This window comes from Bos taurus, chromosome 6 (genome assembly GCF_002263795.3).
Source record: "Bos taurus isolate L1 Dominette 01449 registration number 42190680 breed Hereford chromosome 6, ARS-UCD2.0, whole genome shotgun sequence".
Lineage (NCBI taxonomy): Eukaryota > Metazoa > Chordata > Mammalia > Artiodactyla > Bovidae > Bos > Bos taurus.
This window is the reverse complement of record NC_037333.1, coordinates 94,979,487-94,988,737: the sequence shown is the minus strand read 5'-3', so window position 1 is coordinate 94,988,737 and position 9,251 is coordinate 94,979,487.

Sequence of the window (9,251 nt, the reverse complement as noted above, 5' to 3'; positions counted from 1 at the left end):
TGCCTGCTGTGTCCTTTTTTCTCTGTGTGCGCATGCGCATGTGTCCGTAAGGGGTGGGGAGAGCTCTCTGCCGCCTTTTCCTCTTCTTATTAGGGCATCATTCTTATATGAGATCTATTAGAGTAGGGCCGCACTCTTATACATCTGTTTAAACTTAATTATCTTCTTAAAGGCCCTATTTTTAAATACACTGGGGGCTAGAACTTCCAACATATGTATGTGCGGGAGACACAATTCCGTCCATAAAATGTTTGAAGGTGGTGCTCTGAATCAGGTGGAAAGTTGTAAACCCAGATGTGGACAGATGTAGCTTGCTGACTTCATGAGAAGTGTGCAGTATATATTATGCACATCGATGCAATTTGGTTCATCTGAAATACAGAATATTTCTCCCGGATGAAATTACTTATCAGTTCAGTTCAGTCACTCAGTCGTGTCCGACTCTTTGCAACCCCATGAATTGCAGCACGCCAGGCCTCCTTGTCCATCACCAACTCCCAGAGTTCACTCAAACTCATGTCCATCGAGTCGGTGATGCCATCCAGCCATCTCATCCTCTGTCGTCCCCTTCTCCTCCTGCCCCCAATCCCTCCCAGCATCACAGTCTTTTCCAATGAGTCAACTCTTCGCATGAGGTGGCCAAAGTATTGGAGTTTCAGCTTTAGCATCAGTCCTTGCAGTGAACACCCAGGACTGATCTCCTTTAGAATGGACAGGTTGGAATTACCTATAGGCAAACACAAATTCACCTTTTGTTCAAGTTGTTCCTTTTTGTATCCATCAAATTGGAACAAATTAGCATTTTTCAAAAGAAGACTTGCAACAAAATGGATAGTATGTGTTCATTCAATCAGTAAACATGGGGTGACTCCTATGTGCCAGGTACATTGCCTGGTGCCTGAGATACCACAGTGAATAAACCCAACAGGGTGGCTTCTTCCTTCAAGGTGCTTACATTCTACTGGGAGGAGACAACTATTTACAATCCCCTTGGGAATCCAGTAAACACAAGAAGGACTTAACATCATTGAGGAGTGTGTAACATGTGCTTAAAGAAACTAAGGAGGAGATGATGGAGGAGCTCAGGAAGAGGTTTTAAACAGCACCATCATGGAGGACAGCTCTCAGGAGAAAGAGAATGCAACTGGTGAAGAACTCAAGGGAAGGCATTCCCGGCCATTGTGGCTGGAGTAGAAAGAGTGAGGCTGGCCGAGGGTGGAGATGTGATGGAAGAGTGAAGAAGGGACCAGGTTCATTCTAGTGGGTGGAGAAGCTACTCAAGAGTTCTAAGCAGCTCAGTGACAGCACTTAAGTTTTAAAAATTTTACTCTGACTTCTCTGTCAAATCCATTCTTATGAGACAAAGATAGACCTGTTGAGAGGCTGTAGGGGTAAATGAAATGAAAAGTGAGGGTGGCTTGGACTGAGGTATAGAGTAGAGAGAGGGGTGGTAGGAATAAGGATTTATTTTGAAAGTTTGGGCAAAAGGAGTTACTGGTAGATTGATGAGGGTTAGGATGAGGATTATGAAGGAAAGAGGAGGCACAAGAATTATTCCTAGATTTTTGGCTCACATCACTAAATATATCATCATGCTGTTTATTAAACTGTGCAAGCCTGGAAGCTTAACCGGTTCAGGAACAAGAGTTGAGTTGTTTTGGACATACTAAGGTTGAAATTCCTGTTAGACATCCAAGGAGCAATGTCAAGGAGGCTGTTGACTGTGTGAGCCTGGCACTCTGGGAGAGATTGAGGCTGGAGATTTCAATTGGAGAGTCATCAGCATACAGATGATTTTTTAAAGCAGAGATGAGATTACACAGGGAGTGAGTTTGAGAGAGAAAGAGAGAGTAGAAAAGAGCCAAAACCTGAGCCCTGAGGAACTGCAAGCTTTAGAAGTCAGGTGCAAGAGAAGTTAGCCAAAGAGATGAGGAAGAAGGAGCCACTGACCTAGCAAACCTACCAGGAGAATGTGGCACTTTGGAAAATAACTAAAAAATGTATTTCATGAAGGAGGGAGTAACAAACTTTCTAAGAGACTTTCAGAAATGTTGGTGATAAATCACAAAATGATTACACTCCTTGTATAATTTTAGGAAAATGCAGTCCATTCAGCATAAAACATACAAACAAGCAGACTGACAGCTAATATCTTGGTGGAGTGAAAGGTTGATGCCTTTAGATCCCACTTTGAATAAATAATAATTCAGAGTTTGTATAGCCACCGAAACTTCTGAATTTGGCATTGTTTATGAGTGTAAAGGTTTTTATGACCATGAGAATGTTGAACTGTGATCCCCCAAATGTGGAAAGACAAATTTCTAGATCTCTTCGTGTTCTTCTGTAAGTTATTTTTGTAACTCAAGGTACTTCTTGATGTTTATTGACCATAATACCTTCTCCAAAAGGTCCATATAGTCAAAGTTATGGTTTTTCCAGTAGTCATGTACAGATGTGAGAATTGGACCATAAAGAAGGCCGAGCGCTGAAGAATTGAGGCTTTTGAACTGTGGGGCTGGAGAAGACTCTTGAGAGTTCTTTGGACTACAAGGAGATCAAATCAGTCAATTCTAAAGGAAATCAACCATGAATATTCATTGGAAGGACTGATGCTGCAGCTGAATCTCCAAAACTTTGGCCACTTCATGCAAGAGCTGACTCATTGGAAAAGACTCTGATGCTGGGAAAGATTGAAGGCAGGAGGAGAAGGGAACGACAGAGGAACGAGATGGTTGGATGGCATCACTGACTCAATGGACATGAGTTTGAGCAAACTCTGGGAGATAGTGAAGGACAGGGAAGCCTGCTGTGCTGCAGTCCATGGGGTTCCAAAGAGTCAGTCACGACTTAGCGAATGAATAACAACAACAATCTTTTCCTGAAGAATGGATTATCTGGAAATAATCTTAAGCTACTTCAGAGTAGTACACAGGTTTATTGGGGAGTCCTCTTGAGAGTAACATCCATAAGTATAGTTGCCAAACCTCATAAATAAAAATACAGAGTGCCCATGCAATATTTGAATATACTAAAACATTGTTTATACCTGGGATTTTAATTAAACTGAATGTGTTGTATTTTATCTACATCCTTCCCTGTAAGGAAGTGAAGAAGCTAGTATGATCCTCCATTTTTATTACAAATTCTGGCAAGAGGGATAGGCTATTGAATCTCTGAAACAGCAAATCACTGTCCTCATGGTGTCCCTGGGAGTGGGTATAACCTTGGATGGGACAGTTCCCTAAGGGCCAAAGGGCACATTTCCAGCAGCTGGGAAATGAATGTCATAGCACTGAAGAAGGAATCTGCGTAGAACAATACAGGGGCCAAGGTTCAAATGCCAACAATTTATTAACTATTCATTTCCCTTTAGGTGTTTTAGCTGTGTGTCTAAATAGGTTGTGCTGTGCTCAGTCTCTTCAGTCACATCCCACTCTGTTGGACCCCATGAACTGTAGCCTGCCAGGCTCCTCTGTCCATGGGATTCTCCAGGCAAGAGTACTGGAGTGGGTTGCCATACCCTTATCCAGGGAATCTTTCCAACCCAGGGATAGAATGTGAGTCTCCTGAATTACAGGCAAATTCATTATCATCTGAACCACCAGGGAAGCCCCAAGGAGACAAGAACCCTTTCCCATCTGGGTGCCTGCCTTTGGGAAATTCTGAGAGTTTCCTTCCTAAATGGAAGATGACATTCTACATTACCTCAACAGTGAAATGGAAAAGGAAATGGCAACCCACTCCAGTACTGTTGTCTGGGACATCCCATGGACAGAAGAGCCTGGTAGGCTACAGTCTATGGGGTCACACAGAGTCAGACACGACTGAGCACACACACACCCACACACTCAACAGTGAAAGCCCTGTTAAGAAGTCCATGAGGCCTCTATTTCTCTCTGAATCTGCAACCTCACCTCTTATGAATGCTTCCTTCCATTAACCCTTGAGTGAGTCACACTGATGCTGGATGATAATCCTCTTGATGGACTTGCTCCGTCTCCCAGAATGAGTATTGACATGAAGAATTCTGCAGATCCCCTACAGCCAGACCAATGATCCCAAATGTTAACCACATTGGATCCTGCCTGCACTTTCCGCCTCCGGCTCCACACCCACCTTTCCACCCACAGCACAAAGCTGTGAGCACCGAGTCAGACACTAGCAGGGTGGTCCTCTGAGCACACCCTGGGGGCAAGAGACATGAAATATTTATTGACTGCAGGCCAGCGTTACAGGAACGCTGGCTGGAAGCACTGCAAGGGTGCCTCTGTAATATTCAAGGTAGATGCAGCAACACTTGCCAACCCCCTCACATGTCTTGGAGGAGGTTGCTTTGCTCTAATCCTTGCAGCCCCCAAAGGAGTGGCAATTTTCAGAAGGAGCTGATATAATCCTTTAAGACCAACGGTGGGAGGTAGTGTGTGTATGTGTATTGGGTGGGTGTATGTGTGTGTTTTAAGTGCTAAATGGTTAACAATTGTCCAGCTTCCTGCAGACAGGTAGAAAAGAGCTGAAAAGTTACGGCAGACTCAGGGCTACTTTCCCCTTTCAATTTTTTAACCCACACATGTTCTATCCCAGGGACGTCTACATCATGAGAAATATATCAGATGCTGAGAAGCACAAGTCCGTTTTTCCCTTTCTAAGCAATACTGAAATTAGATGGCCGTTGATCTTCCAATCTCAGCTATCGGGTCAGTGTTGTGACAGATAGAATTAGAAGTTTCCGTAGAAAAATGTGGAGCTTCCCAAGTGGCACCAGTCCTAAAGAACCCACCTGCCAATGCAGGAGACAAAAGAGATGCTGGTTTGATCTGTGTGTCGGAAAGATCCCCTGGAGAAGGGCATGGCAACCTGCTCCAGTATTCTTGCCTGGAAAAGTCTATGGACAGAGAAGCCTGGCAGGCTACAGTCCATAAGGTCACCAAGAGTTGAACACGACTGAAGCACTTAACATGCATGTAGAAAAATATACCTCCTGCTTCCCATGCTCTATTGGGTTCCTGATTATCTTTCAATGATGTATTGTTGTTTAGTCACTAAGTCGTGTCTGACTCTTTCGCGACCGCCGTGGGCTGTAGTGACCGCATGAGCTGTAGCCCCCCGGTCTCCTCTGTCCATGTGATTCTCCAGGCAAAAACACTGGGGTGGGTTGTCACGCCCTCCTCCAGAGAATCTTCCCGACCCAGGGATCGGGACCCGTGTCTCCTGCATCTTCTACATCGGCAGGTGGTTCTTTACAGCTGTGCCACCTGGGAACCCCTCCCTTAGGTGGCAGTGAGATCTTGTGGTTTGTGTCTGTGCCAGCGCCAGGCTCTGTGTCTTTTTCTCATTTGTCCTCCTGCTGTGCAGATGGTAAAGGCTGAGGATCTCAGACAACACAATTACTAAGGTGAAAACAAACTCTTTCTCAGAGCTGACCCAGTTTTAGAACTCAGTGACATAACAAATGTGGCAACAGAAATGGGCATGGCATTCCTCCTAATCATCATTTAGAGGAACTGCAGGTCTCAGAGGAGATTTATAGGAGTCATTGGCATGACTGTCATTCTTTCATTACCTAAACAGAAAACATGTTTTCACCCCTTTGTAATGCATCTTGTATGAAAAAAAGAGAGAGAAGAGAAAGAGAGAGAACAAATAGAGAACATACAATTTTCAACTGCTTTTCTCTTCTAGAATTTAAACACGTTCTGTCTCATTTTCTATTAGGATGGTGACTGTTAGGGAGGTCTTGGTATCGCCTCTTCCGGTACACTGAATAGTACATTTCCCCTTGCTTTCAGAGGCCTTTTCTGGAGAAGAATGTAGAACAACTAGCAAACTTTAAAAAATGTAAATATATAACATGTCTCAAAGCATGGAGACAGGTTATGGAATGCACACCTCCCCCAAAGAGAGCCTGATGGTCAACGAAGCGGAGCTGTGGAAGCCGAGCCATAATTGCACTCCGGAGAGTAAAAGACACTGTGTTGCCTCCTCAGCAGAAATTCACCTCCCTGTAGGAAAATCTGATAAATTTCCCAGTTTCCCACAGAGGGGATGACAGAGAATTTAATGAGAAACACATTGGAACTGGACCTGTCACTGTGTGATTATGCATTCACTAATCTCTCTGTAGGGTACAGAAAAACACGGACTTCACTGAAAGAGTTTATCTGCGAAAAGGAGGAGGGGCAAGGGAAGCATCAAGAAACAAATTACCAAAAAGTAATGTCTTCACTCTCCCACTGATACCTACTGACATCCCACTGGACTGCTGGTTTGGCCTGCAAACTGCCAAAAAAAAAAAAAAAAAAGGAGGGGAATTTGCACTGTCACCTATTTTTATGATTGGGGATGAAATTGAACTTTCATACGGTAACTAAATTTATTGATAGTTCAATGCAGCTTGTGAGTGCCTGATATTTTTAGTCTGGGCTTGGGATTTGTGTTTGAGAAATCCATGTACAGTGAGGGAGGCAGCCGGTATTCCATTTCATATCTTGCAGGAATTTCTCTTAACCATCATCATCTTCATCAAATAAATCTTATTCAGCACCTTTATCCATTCTATAAGCATTCTGGAGCACCTAACATATTTAAGGAACCTATAATTATGTAGCTAGTGCCTTGAATAAGTAGAATGTCCAATAGCCTCCACAAAATGTTAAAGTCATGGGAACACATTATTCAAAATTGCTATCACCTAAGAACATTTCTTATTTTCTTTTTATTAGCCTGAATTTGGGTTGGCCAGCATGCAAGGAGAGCAGCTATATTCTCTACATAAGTTCAAAAGCAATGAATACGTTTATTCACCTCCGCCTGGAACATACTGAATGAGTATTGAGCAAATAAAGAAACATTTCACTTGCTGAGTGCCTCAGCTAAGCAGGATCTCAGAAAATACTAAATTAATTGGATAATAAGGGAAAGGCGATGGAAAGTTATGTCATGAGCTATACCTATTTGAAGGACTGGTGTCAAGATAAGATCATTCATATTTCTTCATGAATTTCTAGAAGTCTTCATGAAGAAGGTGGCATTTTGGTCAAAACATAGATATTCAAAAATTACATATTTAATTAAGATCTTGAGGTATTTATTATGAACAATGTTGCTACTCTGACCATTCCTGACCAATTAATACAAATTTGCAAAATTCCTCACAAAATGGTAAGCCAGGGATTGATCCCTATATTTAAAATCTCTTAATCCAATGGCATACTCAATTTTTTTCTTAATGTAAGACAAGGCCTTTAAAAAATAACAGCGCATTACTTCTTCAATGATCCCTTTCACATGGCTGTCCAGTTTCATCTGGACAGACTTTAAGTTCCACCTGAAGAGGACCATGTCTTCTTTTTGGTACCTCAACAGTTTAAGGCTCACATAATCATTGATGACAAAATTGGAAATGGCGTTCAAGTTCCTATGGTGGAATAAGGCTAGAGAGTGACTTTGGATAAATAAATATGTGTCAGTCAGGACAAAAGAAGATTTGAAATAAAAGTATGTATGAGCTATTGATTTCTATCTTTTTATTACATAAAATTGCTTAAATACTCACGGATGATTTGTAGTGCCATTGTTTGATGGTACATCTGAACTTTGTATGTGATTCTCAGATGAAAAAAAATGCCTCTACTGACTCAGGCTGGGTTCTCCTCCCTGTTCTCCCAGGGAATGAGATAGAGCAGGCAATGCTTTTCTTCCACTAATGCCTAATCATATGATAATCCTATTTCAGTACAATTGGACTGACTTCTAAAAGAAAAATAGAGGAATCATGTTCATTTGCCTGAAAGTTTCTTTCTTTGAAAAGGTGTAAAAAGATGATTGATTTTAAAAAAATAGATTTTATGTAATCAAAATTTAGATGTAACAATAAAATAAATCTTACAGAAGGTGTAGAATTCTTTGGACAAGATGTTTCTGTTAGCTTGCCACTGCTGCAGTGTCCACAATATTGTTTTTATTTTAAAAATTAACTGTACAAGAAATTTTCTGCAGCTGTAAACATAGTGCCAGAATTCAAGATTTTAGTTAGTGCAGTATTTTCATTTTGTTATTGAAAATGTGAGAAGTTATGGCTAAATGCCTCTTTCCTTTGGAAGGGTAAAAGTGTTAATTTAAGAAATTTGTTCAGTTTTCTATTTCAAGATCAACTTTATAGAAAATCTACCTACCAGAATTATGTTGTTTTATTCTCAGGTCCAAGAAATAAAAGTTATCTAAGATGATAAAATTGTTAAGTTTGGAAAATCTTTTGTCAGTACCCTTTATCACCACCACACAATCTTGTACAGCTGAGTCATTATAACTCAGCTAAAAGAACTAAGGTATATGTAAGCCACACTCTCAAATGAGTTCCTTAAAAAGTGATGGTATATTCTGTGAAATAAAAACCGCAGTGTTATTACATCTAATTGAAAGCGTCTATTTACCTCTACTGATGTTCCAAATAAAGATTATCGAAACTAAATTAAACATAATTAATAGAACTGAAATGTCAGTCTGAAGGTGTTTGTTGTCTCTCTTCTGAACAAGTTTCCTAAACTGTAATGTAAAATTCATTGACATTTTTAGGTGAACACAATCACAATTAAATAACTTTATTGACTATTCGGTAGGTCTAGTTACTTCAAAATCACCAAAAACTGCATAAGCAAGGACCCCTTTAAAAAGTGCTAGGTATTAGTAAGGAATTATACATATTTCCTCTACATGAGTTCTTTCAATTAATTACCTTGAGTAACTTTCTGCTTCAGTGAGATTTAATTAAATATAATTGTTTATGGCCAGTAAACTAAAGAGAAGTGTAATTTAAATATTTTTTAGCTTTGCTTTAAATTTTGAAATTAATGAGTCTTGATTTGCATAGTGCATATTCTACTAAAGCTATTCTACTTTAACTTCCATATGCTGATCAAATCAAATTAGGATTACAAGATAAGGTAGTGTTTTTTAGTTTAACATAAACTACCAGCAATATTTGCCCAATACAACATATGTATTAACTTTATTATTAGCCATCATTAATACTGCATTTTCCTTGCCCATTTTGGGACACATGTCTACTGCTCTCCTGTTCTGCAATTTTATTTTTCATGTGCACTAAAAACTTGATATACAGTGTATAATTTTAAACAATAAATCAGAATAAACTAGAGGATTATTTTTAGCTTTTACCATGTATGTAAGAAAATATGATAATTAGATAAGAGTTAGGCACACCTTTGTTGGCAAAATTTCATTGTTTCATTTAA